At 36.5% G+C, this 13,078-nt stretch overlaps 1 long non-coding RNA gene across 1 annotated transcript; it reads right to left on the reverse strand.

Annotated features, from left to right (window-relative positions):
• Positions 1 to 2,427: 2,427 nt before the first annotated feature.
• LOC145729586 (uncharacterized) lies at positions 2,428 to 11,704 on the reverse strand. Its single transcript, XR_014178417.1, has 3 exons — positions 9,827 to 11,704; positions 3,349 to 3,443; positions 2,428 to 3,301 (listed from the first exon to the last, which is right to left on the reverse strand). It is a non-coding gene; the product is annotated as an uncharacterized LOC145729586 (long non-coding RNA).
• Positions 11,705 to 13,078: the final 1,374 nt, after the last annotated feature.

Raw genomic sequence — 13,078 nt, forward strand, 5'->3', positions numbered from 1 at the left:
CCACACCTCGGCTCCATTCTTCAGATCTTTGAACATCTAATAGCCCCTTTCTTAAACTCAGTTTTTCTTCTTTTTTTGGACATTGTGTTGACACTCGAGCATCTTGTTAACCTGCTCTGGACATTTGTTCACCTGCTTCATCTCCCTGCTGTCTGCACGCATTATTTAGTGTTCAATTTTCTCCCCGATTTGGCCTTTTTTACAGTTTTTTCAATGTGTTCAACCAGCTTATAGCCTTAACCTCACTTATGTTTGTTTATACCTCTTGGTCCCCTCCTTGATCTACGGTAGTTTGCGCTGTTGACGCTTTTGACATTAAGTCGTCGACTGTCGTTTTGTCGTCTGTCACTTGTGCGGGCGGTGTTGCCGGGTGCTGTCGCTGTGCCGCCTATGTTGTTCATTGCAACTATTTTCTGCGCCATCCCCCCGCCATCAAAATAACGGCTTCGCTTTGCGGATGTTGATACGAAAAAACTTTTTTGTAAATTCTAGAACGTTTATCGCCCATTTTGTTCTGCTAGCTTCGTGCAACCGGACATTAGTTAAGATTTAAGATGATTGAAATTTTAATCCTAAATTCTAAGGGTCGCCCCGACCTACTTAACACATAATGTTAATTACTTAGTTTTACTTTAGTTTTAGTGTTTTTCTCCATAATAAGGTAGAACATTTTGGTATTTTTCTATATTTTATATAACATTCTAATCTTAATTACAGATTTTTTTAAGCACAACAGTAATGTTTGGCCTTACGGCATACTAATTTTTTTTAAAAACTTGGGTCTTGCTGTCTCCCCTTTGAAGAAAGACAGCCGGCGTTTCACCTTGTCATATGGGGTATGTTTGATTCAACCATTTAGGGGTAATACATTGTAGACTTTCTAACTTTTAGCTCCTGAAGATGGGTACCTATGTGCCCGAAACATATGTCGAGCGACCCCTCTAACATTTTTGGGGGGCTTGAATAAATTTTTTGTGGAGAAGGCTGTGTGTTCTTTCCCATCACTTTTACACTTACACCTCCACTTTGAGAAAAATGGACTACTACTTCACATTGAATATTCGATAATATTTATTTTGTAATGATTGACTACACCGAAACTTGTTAATGTCAATATGGCGACTAACTTCGCACACGTCCACACAGATGGCACCACACATCAAAAATTCTGCTAACATCAAGCCCGCATCGTCTGTCACGATTCAACTACATATAGCAGTTACAAGTCATCTTCAATCGTGTGTATAAGGCACGGAGCTGTCAAGCCTTACTGACGAGTCCAACGACAGCTCCCGGAACGAAACACACTTTATCGATCAATAGGCAACACGCCTCAGGCAAGTCCTGATATGACATCAACGTCATGCGCCATCCCTGACATTCTCTCTCACACTTCAACCATGGGAACCTCACCTCCATATCAATATGATTAATAAAGAATTACTACTATTATTATTATTATTGTCAGTATGTTTGGCAACTTTTTTGTCATTTAACCTAAATGCCAAGCAAAATTAGGGGAGCGTTGTTAAACATAAGTTATTTTATGTGACTCGTTTAAATTTAAAGCCTCGCTATTTATTAGGAGTAAAAGTATCACTTTCACTAATAAAATAAATAATTATTACTGGAACCAATGATTTAAATTGACTAACTTGCTATTGGGAGCTTTAAGTTTGTTAAGAGTTTAACTCATTGGGGTGTTTAACTAATATTGATTGTGATAATTGCGGCCGATCAAGTTTAATATACTTACTGATATTATACATTTTGTTGAATGAGAGAATGAACCCAATAAGTTAGTTACCGTCATACTATTAGCTCACTTTAATCTCATAGCTGCATTGTTAACGGTAAGTATCAGGTTTCTTCCAGAACATCTAAACGTTTCCGATTTTAGTTCCTGGTCTTAAAAGTCGGGGGTGTTTTGAACCCCTGAGCTAGAGGAGCGTTTGGACGCGTAATCTGGGAGCTTGTTGACTGAACGAAGCTCTTGTCTTTTATTTAATAATTTGATTTTATTATTTACTTCAGTTTTTGTCCATAATCTCATATTCAAATCAACTTTTACGTATAGCAACCAAAGAATAGCTATTTAACAAAAAGAGACAGTTGAACTGAGAAACCGAATTAGAGAGAGATGGACTCTTCCTACCAAAGTTACAATTGACAATCGACTGATATCGGCTTTGATCGTTGAATTTCAGGAGTTTCATTGGTTGGTCATTCAGGTTGTTGAAGAACGTTGTCATATCTCAGACCATGTCAAATATTTGTTTTAGTTTAAAGTTAATAATAGTTAATAAAGATTCATATCTTTCAATGATTAAGAGGCGAACTTAAAACACTTTGACTCAAAATGAGTTCAAAACCATGATTATCAGAAATTAGTTAATATTTGAATCTGAAAATTGGATGCATTTTTATTTCAAAATGAAATAAGACAATACCAAAGACAAACCGAGGTCAGCCAAAAACAACACCCCAACATCGAAGGAATTATGCCGGCTGTCCTTTCTTGTTACTTTTACTTTTTCGTGTCCGGAATAAGCTTCTCGGCCCAGTATTGGGGCACGTCCAATGCTTCGGGTTTACCTAGCCATAGGTCGTCGAGGGAGCACCGTATGGGGCAGTTTAGGCATGTCAGGACATGTTCCATTGTCGGTACTGCGCCGCAGTCACACTTGTCGTCATTTGGCTCGGATAGTCTCCATTTGATCAAGTTTGTTATACGACACCAGTTCGAATGCGATTTAGAGTCTTCCAGGTTTTAAAGTCACTTAAGACACCACTGGGCGGGTCCTCTGAGAGAGGTTAGTTGGCTGGTGGTTCATCCAATGGATCTTTAAGAAATCGGTGTCTGGATTTCAATCTGTGAGATGATGGACAGCTGGAGGCAAATAGGGGGTCTCATTGAGGCTTATGTCGACTCTTTTGGCCTACGCCGATCTGGACCATACAGAACATGCGTACTTGGCTGTGGAGAAGCAAAGTGCTTGGGCGGTGGTTCTGAGGACAGTTGGTTTGGCGCCCTATTTGCTATTTGTTAGTTTCTTCAGGATGTTATTTCCTGCGGCCACTTAGTGACGCGTCTTTTCACATTGATGCCTATATGTAAGTGATCTATCGAGGGTTACTCGGAGATATATTGGCTTCTTAAAATGGGACATAAAATTTTTCTCTCATTAGTTATCCAAAACTCGACTAACTGCTTGTTACAGTCGGCTAATAATTATTATACGCTCGTTGAATAATATACTATTATAAAAGTGATGCAAGTGGTTTAACCTCTATATGATTGCTACAACTAAAATCGATATCACAATATTTGATTCTAAAGTAACTTACCTGATGAAATTGATGAGTCAAAAAATTGGAAAAACGACTAGGAACAGACCAGCGACAAGGCATCGTAAGCTCTTAAGCATTAGCTCCGTTTTTTCCTAATAAAAAAATTGTATAATTCAATTACACAGTTTCAAATCAAATGTTTTATCAAAATTAAACGTTATTAAATTTGGGTTCGGTTCTGTGTATGTTATAGTATTATTATTTAAATTGCTATAAAAAATCATATTTAAAAAGGTCTATTTCCTGAAGGTAAAAATGGTTTTAGTGGCTCACCAAAGGTGCTTGTAAGGTGCTTTAACACCGCTAGGGGGAACTTTTCGACTACAGTTTATACGACACTTTCGAGTTTATTTTAATTTATTATTATTATTATGGACGTAGTCCTGCTTAAACTTACATCTTATTAAAAAACCATGATATTTTCAGACAGTATGGCGGCACCTGGCAACGTCAAAATGATAATTGTCAGACTTAGAGATTTTTATTTAAAACAGTATTTAAACGGCATTATCTACAGGGATATTTCTTAGTGTGGAGGAAAGAAATACAAATATTAAAAAAAATTGTCATAGGAGATTGGATTACGTCCATAAACTCAAAAAACAAACAAAAAATGCTTCGAAACAAAACGGAGTGGTTTGTACTAATTACTGCCATTATAACAACCGAATTTGAACCAAATAGTAAATTGATTTTATGAGTAATGATATCTCGGGTTACAGTAGAGATAGAGAACTGCAGTTTTCACACCACGATAGATAATTGGATTCTTTATGGAATAGGTGAAAATTGTAAGGAAGGCAATACCATTGCATTTGATTTTTTCGAGCTATCTGAGATGAAAGCTTCAATTTTGGAAAAACGACCTCTACCGGAAAGACTGAAAAATAAATGCATCATCGTTTTGGATCACTTTAAAGGACAGAAAATTCTCTTTAAAATGCCACATAAACGAAGTCTCTACGATCAGTTGTTCAAAGCAAACTTTGAATCATCCTTACCACTTTATATGAAGAGAGAAAAAAAATATAAATAGCAACTTTTTTTGTCTAGAACAGGCAATTACGTATTTTTGCTATACCATTCCATTTAAATTTTCAGTTTTTGGGTATTTTTCATTTCAGTGGTATCGAAACCCCCTTAGCGGTGGATTTAGAAAGGTGAACATTTTTTCCAGGATTTTCTCGTGCCCACATTTACTAAACAGATTTTTTTCCCAAAGCCCTACTATGTATAGTTTCCGAAAACATATGGCATATTAATGGACCCGTGTGCTCACCACCACAACTTTGGCAATACTTTCCACCTAATTCGATACTCTTTCGATTTTCTGTAATAGACGTAGAAGAGATATCGTATATAACTCGCACGGACGTTATGTTCTTATTTTTGGTATCCAGGATATTCTCGAGAAACACAGAAAATACGAGGATGTACCAGGGAGATACGGGGAGTTATCGAGATATTTTTTTTTCGTCTGAACTCCTGATGATGGGCACTTATGTGCCATCAATCAATCAATCAATCAAAAAAGTAGCTTTATTGTCGGAAACTTGAAGTCATTGACAAAGCATTGAAAACACATACAAAAACAGCAAAAAAAGAACATACATAATTATTACACTACACATACAATATGAATCACACATAATTACACCTTACAATTATTAAAATAAAAACAAAGCAAAAAGGCAGTTACCTTGTATAAGAGAGGATAAAGAGGATCAAAAACACAAACAGTGGTGCTTTGTCAATTTATGGCAGAACAAGGCGCCTTAAGGGGATCGGTAAAGACTTTACGTTTTTCGATCGCGATGCTTGGCCTACGTGTAGAAAAATATATAAAAAACACTGTTCGTTCTTTGTTTCTGTCGATAAAACTACGACAGTGTTAACGCAGACATTACTGTTTAAGCGACGATGCTCCTAGAGTAATATGGAACAAAGATGCAAGATTTCCGCTCCGAAATTCGAGCAACTTTTTAGTCCTATCTTTTAACCCAAATCACGACTTTAATTTTTAACTTATTTGCGTGATTTTTTTTTTATTAAATAGCTAAAGGTTTGGGGAATGTGCGAAAGTTATATTGACTGACTATATGATTATATTGACTTTCGCACATTCTAGCAAGTGTCTTCTTTCATATGACGTTTAAAAAACAGCAATATCTAGCCTAGTTTTTTTTTAATTTGGGTTAAAAGATTGTCATAAAATGCATTGAATCTCCCATAAGACGTTTTGCTTTACTGATGCCCTTAAGAACTGGAGTAGAATTCGTCCAGAGAATAGTACGCCCCGTCAAGCAAAAACCTCTAAGCCTCACGCCTAAATCCATGCGCAGATGGCTGGCCTCTCACGTGGAGAGGAAGGTTATTGAAAAGTCTCTTGCCACCGTAAATAAGCGACGACATATCTTCTCCGTGTGAGGAATGGGAAGCCTCAAAACGAATCTACTGCGAGTCACCGAGCCGGAGCCCTCGGACAACTGACCTCCAAACTTGCCACGGACAAGACAAATCGTCTCCAAGATGAAAATGCAGCACAAGATGAGGATACCATGTTCAATGAAGAGGGGTCTACATGAGGCCCTGTATCCAACACGACACAAGCACCTCAATGCTCGCTCCTGCAGGAGAAACAGAGAATTGAAGCGGCTTCGAGAACAAACCCCCCAGAAAGTATGCACTGAAAGTATGCACATAATATGCACTCCTAGCTACATGGTAATCCAGATTGCCAGAGAATACCCTCAATGCTTGGCAACCCGATGCCAATCTAGAGCACAGATCGTCCACATGCTCAGCGAATCGTCAATAATAAGACCAAGAAACTTGTTCATTCCAGGGGCGGACAATGGCTCACCCTCAACAAAAATCTCCTGCAATGAGCATCCAAAATGTAGGATCTTGGTCTTACTGTTATTTAATGACAGTAAGTTGGAATTGCACCAATGTTTGATTATGGAAAGGTAGCCATCAATAGTGGCAGTCAATGAATCGGCGCTCTTGCCGCTCCAAAGAATGGTCGCGTCATCAGCGAAAACAGTGAATTGTCCGTTAATAGGGAGAGAAACAATATCATTCATGTATATCAAGAACAGCGAAGGATGTTGAAACATGTCGAGCAGTACCCCCTCAGTAACATTTGAGAATTTATTGTGGAGAAGGCTGTGTGGTTAATCACTCCCCTACATTCGTAAAAATAGACATTACGCAAACAATAAGAGAACGAATGAATAAAATTTGGAGAAAAGTGCTTTTTTGTTAAGTATCTGGAGCACAGACACTCTATACAGCTATTTTCAAAAGAAATACTGTTACTGATCCTGAAAATTCTGGGACGACTGTTGATCTATTCGTATTCTGATTCATAAAGACATAAACGCGATTGTGCAACTATCACAAGGAGATGCTATATCTAAAGCAGAAGAAAAAAGAATCGAAAACAGCAGTGGATTACTATTGTGTTTTCACCATTACTTCATCTGTTATTGACTGTGATATTCCCGAAGATATTTCGAATTGTGATAACCACTGTGATTAAGTAATTAAGAAGTATTCTAATAATACAAGTATTTTTGTTCACGACGAAGCTTGAAAATGAATTTGAGTCCGAGAAATCTACCAAGAAACTTCACATCTTTTCCAGCAATAACGTTGATTTTAACTAACCCTACCTTACCAATACTTCTTACACGTGACTATAAAAATGCTCATACCACACTAGTAATGTAATAGCTATTTATGTAACCAGCTGGGAAAAGTACGTTTCGCATCCTTTTGCAAAAAAATCTGCTCGTTACACAAAAATTTAACTTCCCAACGTGTTTCATACAAGATTTTTTCTAATTTTGACCTCGGCGTTCAGAATACGATCATACAGAATAATACAAAGTGGACCAAAAGAAATCACCCTATTGGTGCTCTTATTTTTGCAAATGGCCGCCAATATCAAATCTGTTTTGACATTTGTGGACTAGACAGATGCAGAATACAAGTGAACAAGCCATGAAGCGATACACTCCCCAACTGTCGCCGGAAATCTCGATGAAGAAGTGGACGATTTTTCGACCAAAATCATAATGAGCGATGAGGCTTATTTCCACATCAGCGGGTACGTAAACAAACAAAACTATAGCGTCTGGAGCACCGGAAATCCACGAGTGATGCACGAGGATCCATTACACCCGCTCAAAGTGACAGCATGGTGCGCATCATCCATTTTTTTTCAAGAACGCCGCTGGTCAAACGACAACAATGGACAGTGCGCGCTATAGGGCCATTTTGATCGAGTTTTTTCTGCCGCAATTGGACGAATTAGGGCTGAGGGACATGTGGTTCCATCAGGACGGAGCAACGGCACACACTGCGCGATCCACAACCGATATTCTGAAGGCGGCCAAACAATATCGGATGACTTATTTTGGCCCACCTTGTACTTGTAAATCACCTGACTTTAAAATAATGCAGGTGTACTATGTACCGTTGCTTAGATTCCTAAAATAATTTAATGTCAAGCTTGACACATTACTTTTGATCACAGATATTTGGTGTTACTTTTTATTGCTAATTAAAAACTAAGTACCAAAACCCTGTCAAGAGAAGAATGTGATATTAACAAAGATATTGAAGAAGCCGCCCAAAGTGCCTTATCCACTGTTATGCCGACAAAATCGACAGGAAAGTATGATTTGGCATATGCCAAATTTGATGCTTGGTGCAAAGATAAAAATGTAAATCATATAAACGAAAAGGTCTTGTTGGACTATTTCGAAGGAATGAAGACCATGAAGAATTTCACCTTACCCTCTATTCTATGTTAAGAACGGAACTATCTCTAAAAAGAAATGTGGACATCAAGAAATTTACTGGTTTACTTGCATTTTTAAAGCGCCACTCCATAAATTATCAGCCTAAGAAGTCAAATGTCCTGACGAAAGAAAACATTGCTAATTTTCTCACAAAAGCTGACGATTCACATCAGCTAATGACTAAGGTACCTGTTTATGACAATACCTAAGGTATTGTTACGGTTTGGGACTACTATGCTCGATACTTACTGAACGAGCACTCGATTCGGGATGGATTCGATGCGTCGCAATATCTGGCCGGGCGCGTGTTAAAGTAGGCCACCGTTAGAAAGCGATACACCGAGAAGCATCTTCGATGTTCGACGCAAATCGCGAAGCGTTTCTAGAACGTGGTTTACCGAATATAAAAGAAGCGGTTTCAGACGGTGGACTAGTAGTGGATTTGGGACGCGGTGAAATTTAAAGAGTAGAATAATTGTGGAATTGTAGTAATGTTTTTGGTAGCTGAATTAATTATTGTACGGAGTGTTTTGAAGTGTAAATAAATTTATTTCTTGTTGAGTTAAATTGACTTCGTGTAAACCCACGGTAAAACCGTAACAATTGGTGTCAGAAGTGCGATCAGACTTTAGTGCGACGTGAATTTGAACTAAACTTCGGGTTAGAGACTTGTGTTCAGAACCGGACTAGAGATTTTCAGAACAGTGGTGTGTTAAATTTATTTTATGCCAATAACAAGACGTCAAAGTGCAATTATGGAGGTTCAACTTGCAGCTATTATGGAAATGCTTGAAAAACAAGAAGAGATTCGACAACGAGACAAAGTAGAACAAGAAAAAATGCGACAAGAAGACAGAGAGCGGCACGAAAAGCGTAACGTAGAAATATTGGACGTTCTAGCGGGGACCAAGACAGAAATCCAAGAGTATGTAACCCATCGTCTCAATAAAATTCGGAATGATGTCGAGATAAAGCTACGCGATTTAGAGCGGAAAATTGACAGCATTGGAGCCAGCCTTACAGTGATCACCGGAAACGGGCTCAACAAGATCAAGCCTCCCACATACGACGGTCAAACTTCATGGGCAACGTACCAACTCTAATTTGAGGCCGCTGCAAATGCAATGCACCGGTTTGGGAGGGACCTTACAATGTGGTAAAAAAGTTAAGCGACGTCGTGTATAGAGTCCAACGCTCGTTCCAACATTTCAAGATGAAAATTGTCCATCTGGACAGACTCAAGAAATACCAGGGACTAGATGAAGCGGATCGGGACGATCAGCTTTAAGAGGGGGGCAGTGTGAAAAGTAAAACGTTGTGTCACGGGCAAGGGTTAAGAAAAATGACACTTTACATGTCAAAATTAGAATAATAACTATTATCACACTAGTGTGAAAAGATCAATAATTATCGCACTATTGTGGTAAAATCGCTCATTACTAACTCAATCATTACTTTCATTACGTTTACAATCAGCACACCTTAAGTTTTTCAAAAAGCAAACAAGCAGTCAAACATTTTGTTAATTTTTAATCAAATAGGATACTTTTTGAAAGATGAGGTTATTTTCATTTATCTTAAATCTAAAAAGATAATATGTTAGAAATTTTTTAATCAAATTCACTTCGCTAGCACTCTCCTAATAACAACAAATTATTACGTACCTATTGAAAAATACAACACTGATATTTTCTAACTGTGTGTTTCACAACCAACTGAACTTGAGAGTTTAATAGGCAAGCAGTAATATTCAGGAAACTATTTTTAGGATTGTAATTTCTATAATTTTGTTTATGATATGCTCGTATTCTTGTAATTTTTCAAGTTTAATGTAGACTAGGACGTGTTAAACAAATAATTACTACTCCAGGCGATCTTCTTTGATTTTTTCTCTTTGTGATGCAAGTATCTTTTTATTAAGGACAAATGCAGTCATTCATAAAAACGAGTAATTTTCATCGAATGAGGACAGTTTACTACTGACAAAGTGATGTTGACATTGATAAAATCCCAGGTTTTTATCGGGGGTAATACCATAAGAGCTTAGATTTATCTGGATTTTTGTGCTTGTCTTAGAATAGATACTTTCTTTTTCTTCTGATTGAATTTCTGCCGTAGAACTATGTCCAAAGCGAGCATAACCAGAACAATACGAAAAAAATTCAAAATTGAGAGTTACAGCAAAAATCTGAAGGTTAGGACATAGCAACAATAGAAGTGTAGTGAAAATCCGTGGAATCCTGAAATCAACATCAAAATTTACTCAATTTTTTTATTTACTTGCAAACTCTCTTTCTTTCTTATTAGCCGATAGCAAACCGTATACAGGGTGATTCTAGTAAAGTGTCCTATTAAAAGTTCTGGAAAACTAACATAGATAACTTTTTCAATTTTTTTGGGGGCTATAGAATGCTATGATCAGTACTTCAGAAATAGTTTTACAAACGCAGCGTTGCCAGATCTAATAACAAATTTAATTGCAACTTTGGAATTTCAAACAGATTTTGCCATTTTTGGACAGAGCGATTTATTGACTTTGTCATTTTGATCAGCTGTCATTTTTTGTTTTTAAAGATATCGGAATGAAACAAAAACTACATTGCATAGTTGGCTAGCAAGTTTTTTCTTATTTAAAGATAAAAACGATAGACCAATTTTGAGAGACCTTTATCTAACGTATTTTTTTTTACTGGTACACCTTGTATGTTGAATTGAAATATAAAAGTTATCCGGGCTTATAAGCCGTAGTCCAATGGAATTTCTTCCAGACGTTCCTTCCAATCCTATCCGTGACCTTGTGTATGTATGGTTAGCAAGTCGTACTTTCTCTTCAACATCCGCCGTTAGTTGTCTACGTATTTGGTATTATTGGTATTTTCCACCTCTTTGTAAAGTCCGTCGACTGTCATTTGTCGTTCAGCACTTCAGGTATGGTTCATTTTTTTCCCCTGGCGGTTACGTCATCAAGGCTCCGTCATATTGAAATTTACGCACGTCGTTTATTACAAGCTAGGCTACCCATCTTTTTGTCACCTGTTTGGACGTTGCCGTATTGACAAATTCCTCCTCTAAACCTCACAATATGTATCTTTCATTAAGCAATTTTAAATGAAAATGAGAAAACTATATTGTTTTGAAAAAAAACATTCTAAGAATCTCACATGTTTTGCATGCAATAAATGCTTTTTTCTAATTTTGGCATATAAAGTGACACTTTTCAAAACTGATTAGACTGACAAAACGTTTTACTTTTCGTAACTAGTTACGAAAAGTATCACTTTATGTAACTAGTTATGAAAAGTTCATTTCATCACTCCCTGTTTTTATGCATTTCCGTAGAAACATATGGGCGACATCCATCATAACATGTCGTCACAGTTTATACAAGGTGCTATGAAAGTGAATATTTGTGTTAAATCACTTTAAAAGATGGTTTTCACAGCTTTTTGGTCAAAATTAGAAAAAATTATGTATGCAACACGTTTCGAAAATGTCTTATTTTGTAACTCATTCAAATTGTAGGACCTCGCTGCGCTCGCCTTACAAACATTCATTCGTTACACAAAATCTATATTTTTGTAACTGGTTACATAAATAGCTATTTTTTCGAAATCTGTATAATTCATCGGTCCGTTTATTACTGCAACCAAAAATACACCAGGTTTACATCTGCTCGTGGAGGATGTGGCAACATAGAGCATAGTCCCAACTGACAGTCGGCTAAACATTTTGAGGTTAGGAATTTTAAAAAGTTGAAAAACACCAAAAACTACAAACAGAAGAAATAAAAACTTAATTTAGGGTTGTTTAAGTTTATTAATTAATGTTGTTATTGCGAGACCTTCGTAGAATTTAAGATTTTTCTTCACCAAACTGGAAAACTTGCAACATTTGGTGGTAAACAAAGGCGGAAAGTTCCAATCAAACTTTGGCTTGAGAATAACAACAACATTCAATTTAAATTATCTGGAAAGAACATCACAGATAGGTGCATTCAAACGAGTCACTAACAGCCCAATACCAACGTTTCAAGAATTATTCCATAAAATTTGCAAGAAAGGAAAGGCAATGTGTGTATCCTGGGGACTATTAAATCCTAAAGCAGTGTTTTAACTTATAACAGAATTGTTGGTGTTTTAAGAACTTGCTTCTTGGTTTTGTGATATAGATTGCTTATTTATTTCCTTTTGTAAATTTACCCAGCATTAAATACATATCAATTTGGTTTTGTTGTGTGATTTATTTAACATGTTTTTCAATTTCAGTTCAATTTGTTGTAAGAGCAGGTAGGTACCTCAGTTAAAGAAATTATCTAATTTTATGATTGTTTATGAAGAAAACTAGACTTCTTAGATAAAAAAGAAACTTGAGTGTACTTTTTAAAGATTTTATTTGTATATTTCATAATGTGTAAATAATACAATTAAAATAGTAATTTAACCTACTATCTGATGGAAAAAGTATTTAACAGTAGCACCATCTGTTTCTAGCCTTATAGGCAGAGAAGATAATTCTGCAAAATAATGGCATTTGATCAAATTTATGTATTAAGTAACTTGTATCTTTCTAATATTACCTGAAACTTATTAGAAATTTGCTTTTTCAACACTCTGCATATGGATTTTGACAACACCATTATAACCATAACTTCAAACACCTTTTGTTCAGTCTTTTAGAGCAATTGATAATGGGACTTTTTAAATTTGGACCTTTTCAAAGCATGATACGCAAATTCCAGATTAGGCAAATAAAGGTACCTGAAACATAAGCTATTTAGTATTAGCAGCTTATTAATACCTCTACCCTTTTTATAGTATTAGGTAAATCACCTTGTCAGCTTCTGCTGAATACACCTTTACTCTATATCCATGTTTATTTGAGAACCACTGGCTTGAATAAACTTGGTTTTTGTAGTG

This window comes from Ips typographus, linkage group LG5 (genome assembly GCF_016097725.1).
Source record: "Ips typographus isolate SLU linkage group LG5, UJ_Ityp_2.0, whole genome shotgun sequence".
NCBI lineage: Eukaryota > Metazoa > Arthropoda > Insecta > Coleoptera > Curculionidae > Ips > Ips typographus.